Source organism: Gopherus evgoodei, chromosome 2, assembly GCF_007399415.2.
Source record: "Gopherus evgoodei ecotype Sinaloan lineage chromosome 2, rGopEvg1_v1.p, whole genome shotgun sequence".
Classification (NCBI taxonomy): Eukaryota; Metazoa; Chordata; order Testudines; family Testudinidae; genus Gopherus; species Gopherus evgoodei.
Window position 1 is genome coordinate 143,119,804 of NC_044323.1, and position 27,247 is coordinate 143,147,050.

Below are 27,247 nucleotides of genomic sequence, written 5' to 3' on the forward strand. Positions count from 1 at the left end.
CACTTTTGGCACTGTACTCTTTAATTTCTGTTTAACTAACCCCCTCATTTTTGTGTAGTTCCCCTTTCTGAAATTAAATGCTACAGTGTTGGGCTGCTATTGTGTTTTTCCGGCCCCAGGGATATTAAATTTAATTATATTATGGTCGTTATTAGCAAGTGGTCCAGCTATATTCACCATTGGACCAGATCCTGTGCTCCACTTAGAACTAAATCAAGAATTGCCTCTCCTCTGGTGGGTTCCAGGACCATCTGGTTCCAAGTACGTGTCAAGAAACTTTATCTCTGCATCCTGTCCTAAAGTGACAGGTACCCAGTCAATATGGGGATAATTGAATCCCCCGTTGTTATTAAGTTGTTGCTGTTTTTTATTATAATAGCCTCTCTAATCTCCATGAGAATTTCACAGTCATTATTGCCATCTTGGTCAGGTGGTCAGTAATATATCCCTACTGCTATATTCTTATTATTAGAGCATGGAATTTCTAGCCATAGAGATTCTATGGTATGGTTTGATTCATTTACGATTTTTACTTCATTTGATGCTATGCTTTCTTTCACATATAATGCCACTCCCCCACCAGCAGAGCCTGTTCTGTTCTTCCGATATATTTTGTACCCTGGTATTACTGTGTCCCATTGATTATCCTCATTCCACCAAGTTTCTGTGATGCCTATTATATCAGTATCCTCATTTAATATGAGGCACTCTAGTTCACTCATTTTATTATTTAGACATCTAGCACTGGTATATAAGCACTTAATATACTTGTTCTGAAAATGTATTTTTAGGCAAATACTGAACAAAATTTTAATTTTTCTTACCAATTAATGTAATTTTACTTCCAGAGGATCATTAACCTACTGCTTTTCTCCTTATATCTATTCTTGCTCATAGTACTGCAGGATTATTTTCTTTGAAATCAGATTTTGAAAACTAAATAATTTGAGAATACCTAGGGAGCCTATTAATAACAAAGGATTACCACCTTCTCTCCTCTGCCTCCTCCCTCATCCCCACAACCACATATCTTTTACATATAAAATGCATGTAAGAGTTCAATGCCATTTAGAAAAAAAAATCCTTGTAACCTTTCTGTCCTTACAATAAGCAATCAGATTTCAAATCTGAGTGTAGAGATCCCCATTATATTTTCCCCCTCACCCCACAAACTACACTTAGGTAGGTCTGTAAGCACTTGAGAATGGGTTTTCCTTTGTCTTGGGCCAGGACACATATGAAGGTTATGATAAGTCTGAGCTGAGGCAAGAATCCGGTCTGGATAAGGGTCACAGATTTTTAATCCACCCCAATCTTTCTCTCATTTTACAAGGAACAGCTAAAACACAGCATATAGATAGCTCTGTTGTGAAGAAAAGGTGACATGTCTCCTGTCAGTGACTAGGGAATTACTAATAGTGGATGTTGGTTAGCAGTACAGTGACCTCTTGAAAGATGGAAAGAACCTATCCCCTCCACAGCATTTTGAACACTTATTGAGCCAGTGGGCGAAAGCCTAAACTGAGTCTGAAACCAGAGTCTCTCATGTGACAATGAAATGCATTAATGTCTTTCTTGGTTGTACATTAATACATTTAACTATTGTATAGGAAGCATAATGAGTTCACAGTTAATGTTAGCATCCAATTATTCTAGAGGTTATCATAGTACATGTGTGTACATTTTATTTGCCAGGGATATTTTAGTGCCCCCTTCATTTACTTCAGGATCACCCCGTACATTAACCAGTCGCTATGAGTCCCTTGAGCCCAACTGCATTGAGGTATGTAGTGTATGCATTCCCACAACATAGACTTTATAAAGGTAAGTCTTGAATAGCAACTGTTTTGGTTTACGCAAACAATTTTTCCCATTCTGATAGCAACAACTTCTGGGCTTTTATAAGTTTCAGGCCCATATAAACTCCAATTCCAAAAAAAACAAAACAAAAAACCCTAAGCCAGAACAGATGAGATACCAAAGATTGATACCGTCTGTGTCACAAAGTTATGAATTGTTTCCACCCAGCCCCATAAATCCATCGAAAATTTTGCACATATTCATAAAACGATATGTAAACTTTTGGTAAAGCTGGTTTGAGCTTCACATTTGATATAAAAGTTGAAACCATGGAAAAAAAAGTGTCACAACAATACAAGCAGTACTAAAAAATCTCACTAAGAAAGTTTATCATTTTTGACAAAGATGAGAAACAGTTGCAAGCACACACTTTGCTCAGCATGATGCAGCTGTTTAAGCTTTCAGTAGGAAACAAAACTATTCTAGTCATGGCAAAACAGCAAAGAGAACCAGGATACCCCGTGCTGCAAAGTCAACTCCCATCCCAGGTCTGAATACAGGAGCTTATGCAAATCACCATATGTCAAATAAAGCTGACTTAGCTACAGCTAATTATATTCCACTGAATTCCACTTGTCCAGGGCATAAAAGTCCAGAAAGTCCATTTGATGGTTGTTCAGCAACCTACAGTCTGTGAAATTAGTGGTCAAATGTACAAAAGCAGCATGCAACTGACTCTGTAGCTTGGTGGTTAGAGCACTCACTTGCCAGATGGGTAACCCAGGCTCTAGTTTCTCTGCTCTAATTATTTCTAGAAGTTATTTTTCCACAGTGGAACAACCCAGTGACTAGGGCTGTCATGTGAGTTGAAAGATCCCAGCTGAATTCCGTTTTACTGCTCAGGCAGAGGGAGAACTTGAATTCTGGTAGATAAACAAAGGATAAAAGTCAGTTTTCACAATGGAAAGAGGTAAATAGAGGGGTCCCAGAAGAATCCGTACCGGTAGCACTGTTGTTCAACACATTCATAAAGGATCTGGAAAAAGGGTAAAGAGAGGTGGCAAAGTTTGCAGACAATATATAATTACTCAGTATAGCTAAGTCCAAAGTTGATTGTGAATCCATCAGAATTGGGTGACTAAGCAAGAAAGTGGCAGATAAAATACAGTTTTGATAAAGTCAAAGTAATGAACATTGGAAAACTGAATAGGGAAGTTTTATTTACTCTTTCATATAACACAATAACTAGGGGTTGCCCAATGAAAATAATAAGCAGCAGATTTAAAACAAGCATACGAAGTACTTCTTCACATGACAGTCAAAATATGGAACTCATTGGCCTCTGTGAAGGCCAAAAGAATAACTATATTAAAAAAATAATTAGATATTCTCTCTGAACTTATGTCAATTAATGGCTATTAGCCATGCAACCTCTTGCTTCAGGTGTCCCTAAATCTCTGATTGCCAGAAGATGGGACTGGATGACAGGCAGGGTTACCAAGTCTCCCGGATTGGCCAGAAGTCTCCCAGAATCGGCCTCAATCTCCCAGTTGCTATTGAAAGCAATCCAGGAGATTTTAACAGGCCAAAAGTCCAGTCAGTGGGGGTGGCACAGCAGGACTGAGACAGGCTGTCTATCTTCCCTGGCTCCACATGGTTCCCGGAAGTGGCAGCATGTCCCTATGGCTCCTAGGTGGGAACTGCAGCCAATGGGAGCTACAAGGGTAGTGCCTGCAAGCAGGAGCAACACGCAAAACCACTTTGCCACCCCTGCTTGTGCCTAGGAGCCAATGGACATGTCACCATTGCGGAAGCTGCCAGAGGTAAGTGCCGCCCAGCCAGAGTGCGCACCCCACACCCCAATCCCCTGCTCCATCCCTAAGCCCCCTTCTGCACCCAAATGCCCTCCCAGAACCTACACCTTGCACCCCCACCCCCAGCCCTGAAACCCCATCCTGCACCCAAACTCCCTTTCAGAGCTTGCACCCTCACACCTCCCTGCACCCAAACCCCAGCCCTGATCCCTCTTCTGCACCCAAACTCCCTCCTAAAGCCTGCACCTCACACCCCAAACCCTTCATCCCCAGCTTGAGACAGAGCCTGCCCCTCCCACACCCCAATCCTCTGCCCCAGTCCTGAGCCCCATCCTGCACCCAAACTCCCTCCCAGAGCCCAAACTCCACAGTCCACACTCTGCACCCCCTCCTGCAATGGATGGGGGTGGAGTAAGTGGGGGAAAGGGCCTCAGAGCAGGGCTGAGGTGTAGCCTCAGAGCAGGGGGCGGGACAAGGTTGTTTTCATTTGTACAATTAGATGGTTGGCAACCCTAATGACAGGGAATGGATCACTCGGATAAACACAAACTCTCTAAATACATCAGACAAGATAAACTATGTAATAATATCTAACAATATGCACTGAAGCTCCAACTTGGGTTTTGGCACCACACACACACACACACACACACACACACACACACACACACACACACACACACACACACACAGAATTACAAAAGGCAGAGGTGATACCAAAGAAGGACATTTCACAAACAAAGATGCTGAATATGTCAAAGCCGCAGAACAGGTGTCTTGTTGCCATTAAAATTAATGATGGTTGAGAGTTAAAATCTTCTCAGGCCTCTCTGTAAGTCTTCATATCCAGGCAACATCTACGTCTTGAAGATTTTCTGAATAACTTCTCTAAGCTATAGATTTTCCTATTCACAGCTAAAACTCTTGTCAAGGTTCACATTGTCTTGTGTCTCAATTACTTCAACGTCCTTTTATTTGGCTTCGACAAATTCAATCTCACATTATTTCAGAATCTCAATGACTCCTGTCATTAAATAAATTAATTGTCTGACCCTCCCAAAAATTTTCTGCAACTATAAACATGTAAAAAAAAATCAATAAAAATAAATATTGGAAACCCATAATTTTGCACAAACTATGAACCTAAAAACTTAAAAAAATATGCTTAAAGTAGATACTAGCTATCAAAATTTAAAATAAATATGCCCCAAAACATCCTTTGGTGCTCCTTCATCAGCTTGGTCTGTGGAATGGGATCACAGAAAGGGTATAGCTTTAAGATTGTGAACCGAAACCACAGGCCACAAACCAAGGTGCAGAAGGAATAACTGATCAAAATGATACTGCCCAATTACTGCTACTTCATTTGCAAGTCTATGTCCCCTGGGTGAAATGTTTCCTGACTGTACTGGGAGTTAGTGTGGCTCTACATGACTGGAGTTTGGTTTCTATTAGCTCTATGCCGCAGGGTCCCAATCATCCATGGAGAGGGCCCTGTTGGCTTTGTCTTCCATCCTCTGCCCCATCCTCAGTCTGATACCAGCACAGGGAAATAAATAAATAAATAAATAAGCAAGCAAGCAAGCTTTTATAGGCTTCCCTTTAAGACATACTGTGGCTCTCCCTTCTAAGGCCCTATGCATAGCTGAAAGGAAGTAGCCTGTAGGAAGAAGACAGGGGAGGATGGAATCATTCCCACAACCTGCATGGGAGGCAGGGCTGTCAGGCTCTCTTCACTGTTGGGCCAAGGATATTACTACAACATGAGACCACGGATATAGGGAGAAAACAACAGGCATAGCCCTCTCCTCCCCCCTCACTGGTTTGTAGCCCCACTGATCCAACCTCTGCATAGGCTGACTAGTTATACCTCAAAAACGGCCTCCTTCCAATCACTGTGAAATCCAACACACTGTTGTCAGAGACATCTGCTATGACACAGGAGTTGAGGCTCCCTTGTTCAGATATTTCACTGCCTGGCCTCCCAGACAGTGGAAATGTGGTATTTATGAGGTGTTCAGGGCCACAGACATGCATGAGCTGGCCTATGTCCCTCTCTGTAGAGAAGCAGGGACCTGAGAAATCCACTTAATTCCTAACATAAGTTACGTGTACCACGTCACAGTGTGGGTGAAGAGCAGCTAATACAAGCTGCTATTCTCCCCACTGCACAGACACGTAGGCAAGAAGTGGATGCATCCTTGACTGCAATCCCTTCTTCCCAATAAAGCAGCCAACATAGCTGAGCTGGCATAGAGGAGGCAGACAGCTGCATGGGGAAAAGGGATATCATAGAACATTGGGAAAACAGAGAGTATGTTGTGACTGAGTTACAATTCTTTCCCTACTGTGCTCCTTGGACAGTGAAATTATATGTTACCCCCCACTGATGGCAGATTGCTAGGGGCCAAATCCAACAGAGAGGGAACAGCAGTATTTGCTCCTTAAGTGAGAGTGGTGGGGTAAAAACAGTATTAAAACATAACGTCGGCAATATACTACAGGGAGGGACTGAATGCTTTTAAAAATGACTTTTTAATTTCATTTTTGAAATGTCTTATACATGTTTAAACTTCTCCCATCACTTTTGAATAACTATTGTGAAGGAGTGCCCATCACCAGTGTTTTATTGGCAGCATCTAAAGACGTGTGTTATAAACATTAGAGTTGTGTCTGATGTAATTCAAGCAAAATTACCTTATAACAAAGAAGAATGTAAAACCACAGTGTTAAATTTTAACATGATTTGACATAACTCTAACACAGAAAAGTAGTGAAACCGACAGCTAAGTAAGTCTTTGAACAAATCTTGACATTCCTCATTGTCTGCCTCCTCCTCCCTGCCCATTACCTTTCAGTTAGGCAGCAAACAATAGAGGCTTGAAGTCAGGAAAGCCTTACATTGTTTATGCATCATCTGTAAAAGATTGTACTTTATATGCTATGAGACATATTCAAGTTCTCAATCCCTCGCCTAGCATGAAACCATCATGGACACTAATTTTAAAAAACAGGCCATGAGCTCTGAATAGCACAGTTATAGAGTCCAGTTCTCAAGTTGGATAACATTTCCTATCAATAATCAATCAACATTAAAGGATACAATATCTCTAGATGAAGGGAACATAAAAGGTTACATCTTAAAATTACAAAAGCTAGGATATTAAGAGCTAACACAGTACCTATGATAATTCATATATGTCTATATCAGCATCCAGAATTTGGGTAATTGCAGAGATCAATACACAATCAATGTCCCAAACTGGTGGTATGAAGGAGGAATGACATTCTGAAGTGTGTGTCACTCTGCCTCCACCAGCGTGACCTTGCGCACACAATGTGTGTGTGATCACACTGGCAGGAGTAGAGTGGTGCACTCTTCAAAATGGTCTCCTCCATAATATGCAACCTTGCACATACAGTGCATGTGAGGTCATGCCAGTGGGACGAGTGCTCTTCAACATGATGTCTACAAGGTCATGCCAGCAGGAGTAGGCTGTCATAAACAGATAGCTAAGGGTTAATGTATCTTACCCCTGGAAAGAAGTAACCTGAAACACCTGACCAGAGGACCAATCAGGAAACCAGACTTTTTCAAATCTGGGTGGAGGGAAGTTCGTGTCTGAGTTCTTGGTCTTCTGCCTGTCCCTCTCGGCTATGGGAAGGATTTTTCTATTTCCTGCTTTCTAATCTTCCGTTTCCAAGTTGTGAGTACAAAGATTGGTTTAGTTTTTTTGTATTTACATGCATGTAGTTGCTGGAATGTGTTAAATTGTATTCTTTTTGAATAAGGCTGTTTATTCATATTTCTTTTAAGAAATTGACCCTGTATTTGCCACCTTAATACAGAGAGACCATTTTTATGTATTTTTTTTCTTTTTACATAAAGCTTTCTTTTTAAGACCTGTTGGAGTTTTTCTTTAGTGGGGAACTCCAGGGAATTGAGTCTGTGCTCACCAGAGAATTGGTGGGAGGAAGAAGTCAGGGGGAAATCTGTGTGTGTTAGATTTACTAGCCTGACTTTGCATTCCCTCTGGGTGAGGGGGAAAGAGAGATTAGCTCTCGGTACTTCTGTTTTCCAAGGCTGGAAACGGGGAGGGTGTAATCCCTCTGTTTAGGTTCACGGAGCTTGTTTCTGTGTCTCTCTCCAGGAACACCTGGGAGGGGGGAAGGGAAAAGGTTTATTTCCCTTTGTTGTGAGACTCAAGGGATTTGGGTCTTGGGGTCCCCAGGGAAGGTTTGGGGGGACCAGAGTGCCCCAAAACACTCTAATTTTTTGGGTGGTGGCAGCTTTATCAGGTTCAAGCTGGTAAATAAGCTTGGAGGTTTTCATGCTAACCCCCATATTTTGGACGCTAAGGTCCAAATCTGGGACTAGGTTATGATATAGGCCCACACCATTCCCAGAAATACAAGAATACCCAATATTCTGGAGATGCATGAGTAGCCACCCTAACATACAAATCTGAAGCTGCAGATATCATATCCAGGCCCACAGTTGACTAGCCCTTCATTCTTAACTCATCGTGCTGTGCATTTCCATTGCAGAGCTTCACTTTCTTTGGCCCTAATTTCATATTTCTGTATTTTATCAAAATGCCACAGGATAGGTGACTTGTCAGCAGAGATAAAAGCGTAGTATAACGAGTGCTGTTATTACATGTGTGTCAGACTACAATGAGTATCTCTTTCTTTAATAGGCCTTAGTCATGTGAACACATGCATCCAGGTTAACTGAATTTTCAGATGAAGTGCAACTAAGGATACTGCAACAGTAAGCAACCAAGATTTTCAGAAATTACTAGTGATTTTGGATACCTCAGTTTTCATGTGCTCAACCTGACACACTCTGAAGGAGCCTAATTTATAGAGGGTGAGTGCTAAACACTTTCCAGAAGTTCCCTATTTATTCAGCTAGCTAGATTGTCAGCCAGTGTAATGCATAGACTTACACCAGCTGAAGATCTTACAGCAGGTTTAGTCACCCAGGTATTTGAAAGTGAATATAGCACAATGTTTTTGCAGCCATTGATTTCCAATTCTGAATGTCCTTGGCTTTTGGCACATGCACTATCAACTTATTATAGTCTGTATGTATTTAATTTCCTCTTTTGGTTTATGGCCTTTCAGAGATGAAAATACATTTTACGTAGAAAAATAATAGAGATGATTGATAGCCCATGTCTTCTACAATAATCATTTTATTACAATTTTTATAGAACATACTATGTACTCAATGAACCACAGAAGTCTGAATCCTCATAATAGCTCATCTTGGTAATGCCTATTTAAATAACTCTTAAAAGCACACAATGTACAGTAATTGAAAAGCTAGGTCCTGACCTTGCAAACAAGTATTTTTTTGGTGAGTAGTCCCATTGATCCCAATGGGCTCAGCAAGCATGAATCAAGATTACTCAGGTGAGTAAGAGTACAAATGCAGGGCTCCTCCACCTATTGTACAAACTGTCAATATCAGTTAAAATAAGTGCAGTCTTGGTAAATTCTCATGTGCGAGGCTATTTCAGTGAATACAAAGTGGTAGAACTACAAGAAGTACCACTGACACTTTCACACACCCCAAAAGGGAATAGACTATTTGTGCTATACTTAGAAATGCTGTGTATGAAACAAGTTTATGTTATTTTGTACAGACAGACTGGGTGATTTCAATGGATCAATATCTTTTAGGACCACGGTCTAAAGAACGTATACAACAATGTTATATATATTTTTTAAAAAGCATACAAAGAACTGTAGCAAGGGATAATGCTTACTTCAGGAAAAAAGTTTTAGAAGGGAATGTTGACAGACCAGGATCCATCATTCCTGTACCACTGGTTTGAACCTTGCCCAACCCTGGGCTGTCACCAGCTAATAATTCTTCCACAGCATGTATGAAACAAGATTGTGTCAGTATAGACCTTAATTAAATGGACCAATTGGCAATGACAGCAGAGAGATCAAGGGCTGTGGGCATGGAATGAATATTGAATTATAGTCTCATCCCTAAGCCATTTCCTTCAAATCAGGATTGTGGCACATTTTAAGAGGAGTTTGCACTACCCCTGACTGTACTGTCTGTGTTCAGTAACAGGATACTCCACATTCCAAGGCAGTCAGAGTTTCACTGGGCAGGGTCCAGTGATCCCGTGGACTCCTCCTCAAGGCAGTGGGCAACATCAAAGTCCTTGTGACTTGAACCTCCATTCTTGTTTGTTCATGCTTTGTTCATCTGTACTTAGTTAAGTCTTGGTACTGTGCTCCCTTCCTCCTGTAATGAGACAGCCTTCCACTACTTTGGGGGGCTCTGCCCATCAATCCCAGAATGTAAATAGGGTTTTAAATGCACTAAGGAATAAAAAAAGTCAAACAGAGACAGTGTTTCCTAGTGAATAGAGCAGTGGACTGAGACTCAAGACACATGGGTTCTGTTCCTGGCTCTGTCACTGGCCTGCTGGGTGATCATAGGCAAGTCATTTTACCACCATGTTCCTCTGTTTCCCCTTCTGTAAAATAGTAATCTACTGATGAAAAGCATTAAGAACTAAGTATTATTAATTAGTAGATGAGCTTTGTGTAACTCAAAAGCTTTTTTCTCTCACCAACAGAAGTTGGTCCAATAAAAGATATTACCTCTCTCACCTTGTCTCTCTAATCCATTTAATGAATTATGCAGTCATAACTGATTGCATGATCCATAATAGCGATATCAAGCAAGGTAACAAAGAAGTCACAGACACCTTGGACTGCATTCTATGTGAGAGAGAGAGAGAGAGAGAGAGAGAGAGAGAGAAATTGTACGTTGTGCTTTACAATAAGAAAGGAAAATATTGGTAGGAAAAAAATAACGTTTGTAAGAAAGCATTTCCAATCATATAATTAAAAATAAAACTAAATTAAAAATGTATAAAACGGTAATGTTTTAGCATCTCATTAACTACATCATGCTGTCTAACATACTAGATACACAAAGTAATGTCCACATCCATTGTCTCTATTATCAGTCAGATACCCAATGAAATATCAATATCCTAGGGGAATACTGGCAATTAAATTAAAACCTGTGTATTCAGAGAAAGCAAAGGAATGGTCATTTAAAAACAAAACAAAACAGGTATTCCATTATAGGGAAAAAAGTGCAAGTCATATGCAATCTGTTTGGATTATCAAAGAATATAATTACTCATGAATGAGGTAAAATGGTATTATGTGAAGCCTTTAAAGCTTTGTAATTTTTTTGGGAGGGGGAGCAGGGAGGGAGCAAGGCTCAAACTGAGCTGGCTTGTAGCATTTCAGCAAACCAACACTGATAACTATTATCTTCTGTTTCAAACCCTAGGATTTCTCTCTTTGCCCTCCCCCGCCAAATTAAATCTTTGCAAAAAATAACCAACAAATGTTAACTAAGTCTAAAATGATGCAGAGATGTCTGCCTGAGTCTGAAGAGAGCATAAACAATAGCCCAGAAAGTTTTGAATGACCCTTTATTCATTTCAATACATTGTTAATTCTGAAGTTGAATGATGATGACGCTTTAAATGTCAGCACTGGACTATTTCACTCCTGATCAAAGTACACAAGAAAGAGGAAAGAGAATGTGATTTTAACGATATACAGTGAGCAGAGTTTCTTTCTAGGTGGAGCTTAGGAAAAACACCACTGTTCCCTGCCTCCCTCCCAAAATAATGTTGCTGCTTTTAGCACTTTACATTATTCTCTTTCACTGAAGCTCAGCAGTTTATTGAGAATCATCAAGCTGTGCACACAACTAACTACTACCACTAATCGACATTACCCATGTCTTTACTCACTCACCCCTTCTATTATTCATCACACATTTGTTATACATTGTCTTAAATTAGTCTGCAAGCTCTTTAAGGCCAGGATTGGAGCTAGTAAAAACTTTGGGAATTGCACACATCTCTCTTTTCCCCTCAAACATAGTCATTTTATTAACATTTTGTTTGTTGATGTATTTATTGCAGCTTTATAGGTGTGTTGTGTGATTTATGTGTTTGTTAAAAGAAAACTCCAAAATCAGGAGAGGGAGGATTTTTTTTTCCTTTCCCAATATCCCTTCCCTCACTTCTTCATGGACAAAATGGGAAAGAAAAGGAATGATGAAGGGAAAAAAGGAAAAGGAGAATTGGGAAGAACAGGGAGAGAACGAGGAGAAAAACAACAAGTATGTCTACTATAATTGGTGTGTGTGATAGCGCAGATACGCCTACATGGGCAGCAATCTTTAATCTAGCTAGAGTGAGTACCAATAGCAATGGAGCTGTCAGATTACAGGATTCGGTCTGGGCTGCCCACCTGAGACCCTAAGTGCACATGCAGTGAGCGAGCCTGTTCTGAAGCCCAGAGTGCTGCAGTTTCCCTGCTATTAGTACCCAAGCTAGGTAGATTAAAGTTTGCTTGGGTATGCAGCATGTGGAGACAATAATGATAGGAGATATACCTATCTCCTAGAACTGGAAGGGACTTGAAAGGTCATTGAGTCCAGCCCCCTGCCTTCACTAGCAGGACCAAGTACTGATTTTTGCCCCAGATCCCTAAATGGCCTCCTCAAGGCCTGAGCTCACAACTCTGGGTTTAGCAGGCCAATGCTCAAACCACTGAGTTATCCCTTCCACACCTCTGACTGCAGCATAGCCAGAGGAAATATAATTAAGGTGCTCACTAAATTTTTGGAACAAACAAAACAAATTTTGACCAGCTCTAATAGAGAGCACCTTTTTATGTGTTTGTATGGAGTCCAACGGAAAAAGATTCCCCATTCTCAAGGGAACACCCTGAGAGTGCTACCACAATACAAATGTTAAATAAACCTGCAGTTAATGTAATGATCAGTTATTTTGTGGATTGATTATTTGTGGTAAAGAGTGAACTGGAGGATCAAGGTCTCATACCCTCTTACCAGAGAAGTGGTGCTGCAGTAGCCAGTTCCTTTTCAATATGCCATTTTAATCCTTTTACTCATTTTATTGGAAGTCAGATACCAAATTACAAAGACACAGACAGTTAAATAAACAATAATAGTGATGAATTAAGTTTCAAGATAGATTGAGATCTGGGGAGGGAGGGGGAAAAGAAGATGACTCAATATACATAAATCCACAATGGTAAAAAAGTAAAAAAATCCCTGAAAAAAACCTGAACCAATCACATGAACTACAATAGAAAGCACTGATCTTTATGCTAAGACTCAAAATGCTATCTTAGATACAACCTTTTTTTTTTTTTTTTTTTTTTTAAATACATTTGTCTGATAGATAGACCCATAGGACAAGATTTTCACAACTGGATGCCTAAAGTTGGGCTATAGAGTCCATATTTAGAGGTTTTTAGTGGCCAGATTTTCACAAGTGCAGAGCACTAACAAATTCCCAGTGAAGTCAATGGAGAAACACCAGGAACTAACATCATCCAAACACTGGGCTCAAACTGTTTGAGGTCTTTCAAGTTTTGCATAATTATTTTTAAGGTTATGGAGATAAGATTATCCATGACTGTTTTCAAAGATTATCCTTCCTACTGTCAAAGTGGTCTTTGATCTCTTTTAAAGTTCCCAGGGGAACATCATTTCTTAAACAATATCAAACAATATGAATGACATGCATGTGCAACCCAAATGATAAATGTCCTCACAAATAACCTCAATACTTGCTTACTCCCATACCCAACCTTTCTTATACACAGACAAGGGCTCCCACAGCCAGTGCTGGCACCATAAGACTTCCCTTAGAACTCTAGGAAACTCAAAAGACCCCAAAGGCACCCAGCCTTCCTAACGGACTTGACGGAAAGAAGAGGAGGAAATACAGTTCCAGGAGACATCTGATAAGACAGAGGTAAAGGTTGTTTACTTCCCCAGGCAAAAGATATCTAAAATCTTGGAGGAAGAGTTAAGTTGAGCAGAGGAAATGCAACATAGGGTAATGAGTTCTCTGATCTGAGAGTGGAGTGTTGGAATAGGTGGAGGTGCATGTTATATTCTGTTTTAAAAGGTCCAAATATTAGTCACTATTAAAACCTCTGAACCTAACTACTGCATTATTCACATGTGCCTGTTTATCTATCTAATACTTAATACTCCCAAATACTTGGGGGGAAAAGCCCAGTTATGATCACATGAGATGGATATATCTGCATCTTAGATTGGGGGTACCTCTGAGGGGGACAGAGAACATACACAACTATCTACAGTGACATCACTAGAAACCTGAGAAGAAAATGAATAAATAGTAACTTCAAAGCTGAGGATACTGTGGTGGAAGGGGAGGCAAGAATGAGACTAAGTAGTGTCAGACTTCTTTACAAATTGATATCAAACTTCAAGTGGCTAAAAGTTTTAAAATGCAAAGGGATACGGATCACTTAAAAAAATAAATCACATTTGTTTTCACCATTCAGAAAACAAGATGGATGAAAACAAAATAATTTGAGGCTATGTACAGTCATGGGCCAAAGTTTGCAAAAGATGTGCCCACATTTATATTTTAAACCCATATTTAAGCACCTAAATATATGACCTGATTTGCAAAAGAGCCAAGCACCAGCTGCACAATGACTTCAATGGGCACGTTTGAAATTAGTGGGTGATGTTGGGTGCTCAGTACTTTTGAAAATGAGGCCAACGTAGGTGGCTAAATAGGGAAGTAAGAGACTAATTAGGTATTATAAATCTTGGCCTTGAAGCCTTAAAACTCTACCTTTCCTGTGAAGAGGAAAGACAAATCCTGTAGGACAAGAGGTGATTTAGGACTCCAGGACTATAATGTTTGAATTCTATTTTTGCTGAAGTTCTTGTGTATTAAATCTAGCTTCCACAGAAGGAAATAAGACAGAAAACACCGGTATAGCTTAATGGGAATCAAGCTATCCAGACTTCCTTTATATATTTTTTCTTGAAGGAAAGTGCTTTTATTAAGTCTTCTTTTAATAGGTAGGAACTCTTATTAAATCAACTTTAAAACTATTTTTCCTGCTCTCTTCCCAGAAGGCACATGCCACTGCTAATTGAGGGAAGCTTTTAAAAAAATTGACACTTTATCCCTGAACAAAGATTACATGCACACTAAGTTGTAATCCTTGGCTTTGCAATATTGCTTTACGAGGTTAAGAAGATGAATGTTCATTGCTTTTAATCCCCACCATGATTTACGAGGCTCTGGGTATCCTTTCCTCAGAGCATCTACAACTGTGTGGTTGTTCCGCCTGCTGCTTAAATTACAGAGACATCTGCAAAGTAAATTATGGATTGTTGTCTTACAGCCGAGCTGCCTCTTCATCTCTTCTGCAATATTTCTTTGATTGTAACAAGAGGATTTTACATTTTACCTTGTTTGTTTACTCTGTTTGTTTCTCCCCAGAGTGGGTGATATTATGATGACCTGGATTACTGCCTGTCATGCTAACTTTCAAACATTACTACAGCTGTAAAACCAGTAAGTGGGTGGGAGCTGAAGTCACCCTGCTTTTTTATTTAAAGCTCTTAAAAGTTCACAAATCTAGTACTAATTTTCCTAAACTTAACTGAGAATTCTGTGACCAAAGGACCACTTGAATGTTCTGCATCTATAATGAATACACAACATCTTTCTGTTGCCCTGACTGATCTAAATTATTATTTCAATATTAGAATTGCACACACACACCCTTATCCCTCCACAAATATATGTACTCCTGTATCAATGCATATACACATATTATATGCTTGTGTATGTTTATATGAGTATACACATCTGTAAGTTAACCTATACCATATTGTGAATGTTTGAAACCTAGCTGTCTAAATGTAGGCATCTAAAAGCTACATTTGTACACCTAAATAAGTGACTTAAATTTGCGAGGATGCTGAGCACCTGCACCCCTTTGATATGACAGTTGTGAGTGCTCAACACCTGACAAATGGACACCTTGTTTCAATGGTTAAATATTGATTTATAGCCTAATTTTAGGAATAAAAGTGTTGGAAATTTGTTATGATGAATATACACATTTGATGCGCTTCTCCTAGTAGGCTTAAGGGGACTGAGGTACACAAGCATTCAAATCTCTAGCGAAAAGACGACTTCAGTTTTGCTTGCAAATAAGTGCTGGCAGTCTCCATGCTGAAATAGCCAACTGCACTTCCCCTCTCTTATTTGTTATTTATATTTGTTCTCTTTTGTAGATGAATCATGATTCCTGATAAGCATGCACTGTCAAGTATTGACACAAACAGCACTAGAAAAATGTCTAGTGCCATGTTGTCTACCAACATTTCCTAAGAGGCATGATTTGTAATTCCAACTCTAATCCCACTGTCAAAAAATTAAGCAAGCAAAGTAAACCACACAGTAATAGGTTACCTAGGGCATTCTCATGAGGCAGGAAATGTATTTTCAACAGCTAATAGCACAACATGCTCCTGGAACACAACTACCAAAGAAACTAATCAAGATGTTGATGGCACTAAATATCAGAAATTTAAATTATGCATCAGGAAAGAGAACTATCAAGGTATGGGACCTCTGTATTATATCACCAGGTCTGTTTTGATTTGACATACACAACACTGTCCCATGAGGAGACACAAATAGGGACATATGGCAATTTTATTATATTGCTGTTCTCAAAGGATTCTAAATGGAGATAGAGCTGAACCAAAATCAGGGTTCCAGATAGTCCCAAACTTGGAGTGTTTGAGATTTTTCATCAGAATTGTGTGGCCCAGACTCACTGATGAATTCAAAGTATTACACATACTACATACTGTGCATTCAGAAGAGTTATTGAAATGCAGCTGCCTCCATGGCAGAATGTGGCATCTGTAACACCATTACCACTCAACTCTTTAGGACAGAATGTGAAGTACATACTATCGAATGGCAACTACAAGAGGTTTAGACATACAGAATGGCATTACGCAAGATGGCATTTGGGCAGGCCACCATGCCAAATATCTTACTGTGAAGACAAATACAAGGATTATTTAATTACCAAAACCATCAGGTCCTTAGTTTTGCATCCCATCCAAATGATGGCACATCCAACATCACACTGTCCCCAGCGCTGTGCTCAGACTGCGATATAGTACTGCTTCTGAGGGAAGACGGACACCTATTGAATCACCAACACTACTTCCCTCTTCATGTAGGAATTCCTTGAAGATATCCCATCCAATGCTGACCTGGTTGAATCTTACTTTCCTCATTATATTGAACAGAAGCACAAACCAAGGTGGTATGACTGCAAATATCCCACATTACAAATGTAACTCAACTACTCTTCCCCACACACACCCCTCACTCTTTGCTGAATGAATTGTTCACTAGACCAAACGGCTAATCTAAATTGATTGTCATCTCCTGGGGATTGAGATGCAGACTCCAAATTTATTTTGATTTCACCTTCAGAGTGCATAACATAACTGCCATCACACATATGACAGCAATGCTTAAAACCAGCTACCTCCATCTGGTCTGAACTTTAAATAAGTATGGAACATTATCAGTGGTCCTCATTCCCCAGCATTTGATTCCTGACATCAATAAAGGAAGAGAAGCTTGGCCTTGGATTCCACAATTGATCTAGACAGTAGCATATTAATATTAATAAACATGAGGGAGCCTGTGACATTGTCTTCTTTTCTTCTCTGAAAGAGCTTTTACTGAGGTATGACTTTGAAATAAGGCATCTCATTTGACAAAAGTAATACTCTGCAATTACGAGGAAAAAAACATTATAAAAGTGAAGCTCAAAAAAAAAATGAATTTTTGTCCTTTAAGAGGCACTGAGCAGGCTGTAAAAGGACTTTCATTTCCTCCAATCTGCATGTAAATTGAAACAGTCTGAAATGCATGACATACAGTACAGGCATCAGTAAATATAATTCTGTGAGCAGAACTGGTCATTTTTACAAGACTCCGGTTTGAACAGAATATTTCTTTTGAGACTTGCACCAAACACACTATAATATCTGGATTCTTCTTTCTTGGTTTTATGTAGCAAAAACTGGCTTGACTTTATATACAAACAAAATTGAAAAAAAATTGCATTTTAAACCACAAATTAAATGGATTTGTTTTAGAAAAAGTAATTTCATTTAGCACAGGTTTCCAGCAGGTGATGCAGAGATCTATAAAACAGAAGAGTCTACCTGTGATTATGTTGCCACATCATCCAAGATCTTAGAGAAGTACAGTTCAGTCCTTAGCTGGCCTCATTCTCCAAAGTCATCACTTGGTTAGTCACTAAAATCTGCCAAAGCAAACATACAAAAAGAAAAAGTAAAATATTTAATGTCAACAGTTCACGTTTAATGCATGAAGTGACATAAATATCTGATTAAAAACTCAGTCCTATGGAGGGGGGAAACAAAAAATTACAGCTGCATTTTTTTCTCTGGATCTTAAGCGTGAGGGGGAGTGGCTCCTTGAGGTATGTGGACTCCAGCTGAGAAAACATGCAAAAGCACTGAAGTGCCTGTATTTCTAACAAGCTGCCTAAAAACCTGTTGGATTTCTATTGCCAATGCCCATTACTGAAGATCACGATGCTAGGAAACCTGTGATAATGTAGATTCACTGTTACGTCTGTATTTCCTTTATGCCAACTATCATTCATCTCAGCATGAAAATAAACACACAATGATTTATCTAATGGATGGCACAGTGATGACATGAGTTAATTGCATATTTAGTGTGAAATGCTGTGTTAACGTTCTGATTGTTTTGAAGTTAAACTGTGTAACCACTATGATTTAGTTCAGAATCACATACTGACTTAACTAGTGCACCGCTGGACTGAAGATGTAATTAAAAAGCCTATAATGGGGTAAGTAACACAGCAAGGTCATGTTGCTCTCTCATTTTTGGAGCTCTGGCTTCAAAGCTGAAAGAATTAATAAGGCACGAGTGAAATACTTTAGACAGAGTCTTGTGATTATTATAGGATTGACAATGTGCTTAATATTGTAAAAGACTAAGTGCCCACCCCTGAGATTTTGATGATCTAGAGGACAGAAAAAGACAGACAAGTCACAATGGTAAATGTAAAAGAAATTACCCAAGATATATTGATAATGTTTTTAATAATGTACACACTGGCTACTTCTGCATGGGTGTATTCCAACACCAGAAAAAAAAATGGTCATGGAGGATAAGGCTTAAGTGGCTTAGCTGAGTTGTGGGACATTCATAGCACCATCCCAAACTGTGCCTAATGCTAAGCAAGAATATCAGTTTCTGACTTCCATGAACACCACCCTCTTAAAAGTTAGAGTCACATCCCCAAGAAGTTAGAGTTATTTTACTGCAAAAATCAATAAACAGTGCAGTGATGACCAAATAGCATAAGCACCAAAATGGGGAAATTGACATTCTCTTGTGGAAAAAAAAGAACAGCATAACCATTGGAACTTCTTAAAGGCACTGGCAACTGAACAACTCTACTAGTGTTCTGTTCCTGCACTCCGTCACTGGATGCAAGGCTAATCAGTTTCACTACATTACTAATACAACAAGAAACCTCGGGGGTAAAATCATGGTGCAACTGAAGTCAATAGGAGTTTTGCTATTGACTTAATCAAAGTAGGATCCTTCATCAATTTCTTGTTCAGTTGTTAGTGCACTGGAGTCAACTGAAGGAAAATGAAATGAAAAATGAAAAAGAGAAACAGAGAACAGAAAGGAGTAGAAAAGAAAAAGAAAGTGAAAGAAACTAACAAAACCCACAAGAACTAAGGCTGAGAGAAAAAATAATGAAAGACTGTGAATGCCCAGATGAAAAGAGGAAAGATACAAAGACAGAAGTAGAATTGAGCTGACAAGCAACTTTTCACCCTCTACCTTTGGTATCCCATGTAATTTTAGCATGATAGATAATGTGGATTACTAGATCACACTGTCCATCAATGCACGTACAACACTGGCATAAACATGCACACAGCAAAAATAGTTAATCTATGCATACAAATATATACAGCAGTGGTTTTCAGCCTGTGGTCTGTGGAACCCTTGGGGGTTCACAGACTATGTGTAATATTTCCAAAGGGGTCCGCCCCTCCATTCAAAAATTTTTAAGGGTCCGCAAATGAAAAAGGTTGAAACCTATGGCATATAGTATAGGCAGAAAAAGAGAAGTAAACTACCACAAATCTAGCTATATTTTAAAAATATGCATTTTATTACATAGCATTCTACTGTCTTAGAGAGCTAATTATGCATTTATAAATACAAAGCCTAATTTTGCAGTCCTTACTTGGCCTATATTCCCACTGATTTCATCACTGAGCCCATAAGAGTCAATCCATCTTCTGTGTATGGTTATCAATACCATGCCATTTAAACAAAAGCTAGCACCAAAATGTCCATTGGCTTCACTGGAAGCAGGATTGGGTCCCAAATGATTTGTTTGTAATTTTGTATGCCATGTTGTTGTAGCCATGTTGATCTCAGTATATTAGAGAGACAAGGTGGGTGAGGCACTCTTTTATTGGACCAACTTCTGTTGGTGAGCAAGACAAGCTTTTGAGCTTACACTGAGCTCTTCTTCAGGTCTGGTAAACATACTCCGAGCGTCACAGCTAAATACAAGGTGGAACAGATTTAGCTGTCAGTACATTTCCTAGACCTGAAGAAGAGTTCTGTGTAAGCTCAAAACCTTGTTTCTCTCATCAACCAACACTGTTCCAATAAATGATATTAACTCACCCACCTTGTCTGTAATTTTGCCATTAACTTATAACTTCCAATTAAACCTCAGTTTATTTGGCCTGGTAGTGTTCACTTAAGTGAGAATAAAGTCCCTTTACTGCAGGAAGTGCTGGGAGAAATTCTATGGACTATGTTATGAAAGATGACAGACCAGATGACCAGTGATCCCTTCTACTTTCAAAAAATCTCTGAATCTAATACAAAATAATGTAATAGGAGAGCCAAATCTAGAACTGGTCAGAAAATATCAATTTGTGGAACCCAAGATGTTCTCTTGGAAACACAAAAGTCCTTGAAAACCATGAAAATATTGCTTCTAACCTAGGTTTGGCTCCCAGCCCTGCAGCTGGAAGCCTATAAACCTTAGAAATCCCAGCTCCAACTAGTGCTCTCAGGGATTTCAGGCTCCCTATTGTTGGCCCCAGGAGCCTGTCTGGCCTAAAAGCCATGGCTCTCATGATCTAGGCACCACACCAGGATGTCTGGAAGCCCTTTGAAACCTAATGTAAGCTAGGGATCTCAGGGCTCCTCATGCCAAACTCTCAGGGTAGCTGGTTTTTCAGGTTGCACAATCTGGACAGGCCTAGTAAGCCCACTGGTCCAGGAGTTTGGAATCCATGGGATCTATGGCCCTGGGGCAGTGCGAATGACTGGGCTGCCCAAGAGGCATGGACCCTGAGGTCCACAAGAGCTGCTGAAATGATTCTTGTGAGATTCAGTACTGCCCAGTAGCAAATAGCAGCAGTGAGCCTGACATGAATTATGTCAATTTCACTGAGCAGCTCCTTTCAGAAACATTGTTTCTGGTTTTCAAAAAAAAAAAAAAAAATTTTGAATGTCCTCTTCATGGAACATTTCAAAATGACAATTTTTCCTGAAATTCTGAACTTCCAGTTTTCAACAAGCTCTTGCCAAGTCCTGCTCACCTTGCTCATGAGACATCCTATTGACTTCAATGTTAAAGCAAGAAGGATTTGGATGTCAAGTTTTTACTCCCAGAAAAAAAAAATTGCTTTTCTTTTTAACAATTTACTGGTGACCCTGCAGAATTCTCTAACTCACATTAAAACGTGAACATGTTTAGAAGAAAGTAAAAAAGAAACCTTCACAAGCTCTTTGTTTCTCAGAATCTGTCACATGACAGAAAGAGTGACAAAAAACTCCTTTGATCTGTCTACTGTAGTTTTGCCTTTGCAGGCTTTACATCTGATCTGCTGAAACATGCATGCGAGTGCACACCCACACATCGAATTTTCACTTTCATTTTTCCACTGCAGTCAGAAGTCATCAGAAGTTCTCCTAACAAATTTATACAGTAATAATATAAACTTTTTTCTCATCGTGTCAGTGTCATGTACTATTGATCTGGGCTTTGTTCAGCAATATTAACTTCCTGGATCAATAACTCTTGATATCAGTTAAAAACAGAAGTCAAAAATTTTGCTTAGGGTTACACACACTACACTATTCTTAAGAGATACTGTGGCTGCTGATATGGAAGATGGATATATGTATTAATATACAAATGAATATTATACTGGAATTTTGAAAGCCAGAAAATATTTAGATTTTTAGCATTAACATTGAAAACCCTTATTTTTTAAAATTAGTTTTAACGTACAGTGAGTGCACGGTCCCAATGGTTTTCTGCTTGGCACTTTCTACTGAAAAATACTGACAACTAGAAAGAGATTAGAGTGATTTATATTGCCAAATAAAGACTTCTTTGGTACTGTAGTATTGATTTTTTTTATTAGTTACACTGATTTAATTTAAAAAAATCTTGTTTCTAACTATTCAGTTTGCCTAGCTGGAGGAAAAGACGAGCACACACAATATAATGTATGGTTTGGTTTTATCATCAAGTCTAGACTGTGACTTAGAACTATGCTGCTTGAATACACCAGAAAATACTCATGACCACAGGGAAGTTTAGAAAAAACATTTACAAAACAAAGTTAATGCTGTCAAGATTGTTATCCCCCAGGAAACTGAAGGAGAAATCTTGTTGAACCAAATGATATAGAACCTGAATACTTGGCAGAATACTGTGCCATTTGAATTAGAATTTTTTTTTTTTAAACAAGACAATTAACTGGTGGCCATCTACCTTAGACTAGATCAAATTACAGTTCTCTACTCTATCCTTTCCGCTTGACACATCTGGGACTCCATTAAAGCTTCTAACAATTAATGAGAGCTGGAATGTTTATTCAGGATATACACTATAACAGAATAAATGGACAGAGATTAGAGATGAGCAAAAAAGGGGCCCTCCAATGAGTACCTTTTTGGCTGAATTCCTTGACACATACCACCTACAATGGTTGCAGATTGGAAGTGAAATTGGAAGAGGACTGTTTACTTGTTTGAGTGAAAACTAAATCTTACATAAACTACTATTATTTAAAATATTATACTCCAGAATGGTGTAAAACACGTTCAAACTCATGATCTTGTACGTCTGCCAACAGCCTTGAAGAGATGAATGTCCCAGACAAAGGCCTGGGACTGTTGACAGGTATCTACTCCACAGTTTCTGTTGTCTCCTCCACTCCAAGATTTAACAAACAAACAAACAAACAAACAAACAAAAACACAAGTGCCACCAGCTTTTGTATTCTAGCGCTTGTTCCTGAACACCCACAGCATGGTGCATTAATTAAGACAATCTCCATACATGAACAGCCTGACAGGTGTTATGGGAAGTGAAGTGGCCATATGTTCGACACTTGAGGACAAACCAAACTAGACCTCTGCACTTGATGCTCAGAATGATCGTCAGAAGGGAGTCACAGTACACAGGAACAGAACAAGTGAACAGAGAAAGTTTATGTTGATTCACATATATAAAAAAAGACAACTATCCAGGAGAGAAAGAAAGACAGGTCATTTATTACTTTTAGCCTTAATCTTGCTGTTTTTGATGTCACATCGACCTGGTTGCAGTCTTAAAATAAAGATAAAGTAAAAATCTGACAAACATTAGTATTCTGTGCTTCAGATCAGGAACTTTAAAAACTAGAAAGATAAGTGATGTTTTGATAATCCAAAAGAATGATCAACACATACCGGGACATTGTCAGTCTTACTGTAATCAAACAAAGGGAAAAATACACACACACACACACACACACACACACACACACACACACACACACAGAGGACCTATCACAATACTCCTGGAAGTTTAGAAGATGGGGCACATTACTGTAGTCATTTCAAATAAATCAAGTAATAAATCATTATTGGTGGATGAGTGACTAGGAAATACAATCTCATAAAAGATATGGACCTATGAATAATGTAGATTAAAAGGACCTCACATTGTTTGATTATAGATGCATATAAATATATTGCACTCTGGTTGGATTAATTATTTATCGGGCAATTAACTTGTCCACCTCTTAGATGCATTCACTTCTGCTGTATTATTTGTGGGACTGGCATTCCAGCTTGCAGTCTTTGTCAAGTCCATTGTGCACCAGCATGTATTCTTCATAAAGGAAAGACTTTCAACTAAGGTAAAGATGGTCTTTTTGTACCCATCATGCTTATATGCAAAATCAGTTGAGGACAGACTGTGATCATAGACTGAAAGGCTTTTCCCTCCTTTACTTTACTAAATCATCATCTTGAGACTGATCTTATCTAACATTGTCATTTAATGAATTTGGCACGAAAAGTGGGAGTGTACTAACAAAATTTGCAGGTGACCCAAATTTGGGAGGTGCATTGCCAATATGGAGGAGGACTGGAATTTCAAACAAGAACATTTGGATGATTTTGAAAACTGGAGTAATAGAAATAGGATGAAATTTAATAGTGTAAAGTGCAAGGTCATGCACTTGGGGACTAACAACAAGATTTTTTTTACTATAAGATGTGAACATATCAATTGGAAGCAACAGTGGAGAAAAGCCTGGGTGCATTGGTCAAATCACAAGATGACTATCAGCTGCTAATGTTATATGGCTGTGAAAAAGGCTAATCCAATCCTAAGATACATCAAGTGAAGTATTTCCAGTAGAGATAGGGAAGTGTTAGTGATATCATAAAAGGAACTGGCGAGTCCTCATCTGGAATATCATGTGCAGTTCTGGGTCTCTAGTGTTTAGGAAAGATTAATACAAACTGGAACAGATGCAGAGAAGGGCTACTAGGCTGATCAGAGGAATGGAAAACCTTCTTTATGAGAGGAGACTCAGGAGTTTAGCTTGTTTAGGCTAAGCAAAGGAAGATGGAGGGGAGATATGATTGGTCTCCATAAATACATTATAGGAAGAAAACACCAGGGAAGGAGAGGAAATATTAAGTTAAGGGCCAGTGCTGGCATAAGAACAAATGGATATAAACTGGCCAAAATGAGTTTAAGCTTGAAATTAAAGGAGAGTGGAGGCAAAATACCTAACTTGTTTCAAGACTGAATTTAATAAGTTTATGGAGAGGATGGTATGATGAGATTGCCCACAATGGCACAGGGCCCATCTGAAACTGCAAAGCATGTTGCAAAGAAATAGACTTCCATTGGGGGTTTATTTTATAAATATATACTCACATAAAGATGTGGTGAGGAACAGTTAAAAATGTTGTCATATTTGCGCCTCCAAAAATCAATACATAAATCACACTTACTCTTCTGCCAGGGCCTCATTCTCTCCCTAGCAAAATTAATAGCAAAGCTCCCAGTGGCTTCAAAGGTACAAAATCAGGCTTTGGAAGCGCTTTCCCACACTGCTCCTATCAACACAGTCCCCCTCCCCTCTTTTTTTTGTTGCTATTTCTTCTGTGATTAGTAGGTTGCAACAGTGCTTTCTGTTGCAGGTGTACTTCAGCTAAATTAGACCTTGGTTACTAAAGCAACATGTTTTGTATGACAGAGCAGCCATGGCTGCTCATGTTTTCATTCTTGGCCATGTAAAAAGGCATATCTCCAAAATGTATGGTTTTAGTCACAAAATTCTGTAGAATTTTTAGAAAAGAAAGATTTTTAAAAGTATCTTTCTGCCTGTGGGTAAATACTGCAGCTGCAGTAATATCTAGTCCATACTGTCCTTTTGTTTTGAAGGAACTTCTATAGTAGTAAGTATTGCTCCATTAAACTTTTTTTTTTTTTTAACCTTTCACCATAGGTGAAAACTTTTATCACTTATTGCTCTCCTCTGGACTATCTCCAGTTTATCCACATCTTTCCTAAAATGTGGTGCCCAGAACTGGACACAGTATTCCAACTGAGGCCTCACCAAAGCTGAGTAGACTGAGACAACTACATCTGACGTCTTACAAATAACACTCTTGAATGATATTAGCCTTTTTTAAAAAATGCATCACATTGCTGACTAATATTCACTTTATGTTCCACTATAACCCTCAGATCCTTTCAGCAGTACTACCAGCTGGCCAGTTATTCCCCATTTTGTTATTGTGAATTTGATTTTTCCTTCCTAGGTGAAGTTTTTTGCACTTTACTGAATTCCAGCTCATTGATTTCAGACCAATTCTCCAATTTGTCAAGGTTATGTTAAATTCTAATCCTGTCCTCCAAATTGCTTGCATCCCCTCCCAGCTTAGTGTCCTCTGCAAATTTTACAAGCATACTCTCCACTCCATAATTTAATTCATAATATGTCAGGGGTAATATAATAACCACAGGCCTGCTGGCATTCATAGAACCACAGTGTGCGGTGTTTAAATGACTGAGGGCTATGTTTGTCCCATTCCTTTTACTCTTTTCTGAATGAAACTTGGCTTCAGTTCCTACCTCCCGAGCTGCATCATCTTTTTCCATCCTTTTCACTTCTGTTTGAATGCAGCTTGGTTTAGGAGGAGTGGATGTGACCAAAATAGCCAGGTTTAGATCTTTTCATCTTCTATCTCGCTTTCAAAATGGCCTGCTAACTAATGGTAACTGGGGAGAACATTTACTAAGGCCTCCTTGAAACATGGGTTGCACTATTGCTCAAACAAACTGACATTTCAGTCACTGTATGAATTGTATCATGTGTACAAACCCTTAATTTAATTAATAATTGGAGATATACTTATCTCCTAGAACTGGAAGGGACCTTGAAAGTTCATCGAGTCTAGCCCCCTGCCTTCATTGGAGCAAGTACTGATTTTTGCCACAAATTCCTAAATGGGCCCCTCAAGAATTGAATTCACAACCCTGAGCTTAGCAGGCCAATGCCCAAACCACTGAGCTATCCCTCTGCCTTTATGCATAATGATTTGGAATCTATTGTCTAATTCACTATTTTCCCCTGGTGATGATGTGCCTCCCCACACTGGGATCTAAGGGGTTAATAGAGCCCTTGACAGGCTGCTCTGGAGGAAGCCAATCAGAGAGAGGCTGCGATGAGCAGCCAATCAGGGATGGGCTAGCCCATATAAGAAGGGCTGCAGAACAGAGCAGCTTCAGTCACTCCCTGGAGTTGGAGGAGAACTGGTTTCCTTGCAGACTGAAGGCAGCATGCACTCTGGACAGAGCAGTACTGCAGGCAGAGATTCAGGGTATGGCTACACTTGCAGCCATACAGCACTGCTGTAGGAGCGCTCCCATGGCAGCGCTTTGAAGTGCGAGTGTGGTCGCAGCGCCAGCGCTGGGAGAGAGCTTTCCCAGTGCTGCAGGTACTTCACCTCCCTGTGAGGATTAGCTTACAGTGCTGGGAGCTGTGCTCACATTGGTGCTTTGCAACACTAACTTGCTGCACTCAGGGCTGTGTTTTTTCACACCCCTGAGTGAGAAAGTTGCAGCGCTGTAAAGCACCAGTGTAGCCAAGGCCTCATGGAGTTAAAAGCAGCTCCTGGCAAGGTGCAGGGATTTGAAGGCTAAGGCCCTGAGATGAGGGCAAGGAATGTTGGGGCCATAGGGAAGTGGCCCAGAGAGATCTACAGAGGAGTTGGAGGGGACAAAGCAAGTGGTAGACA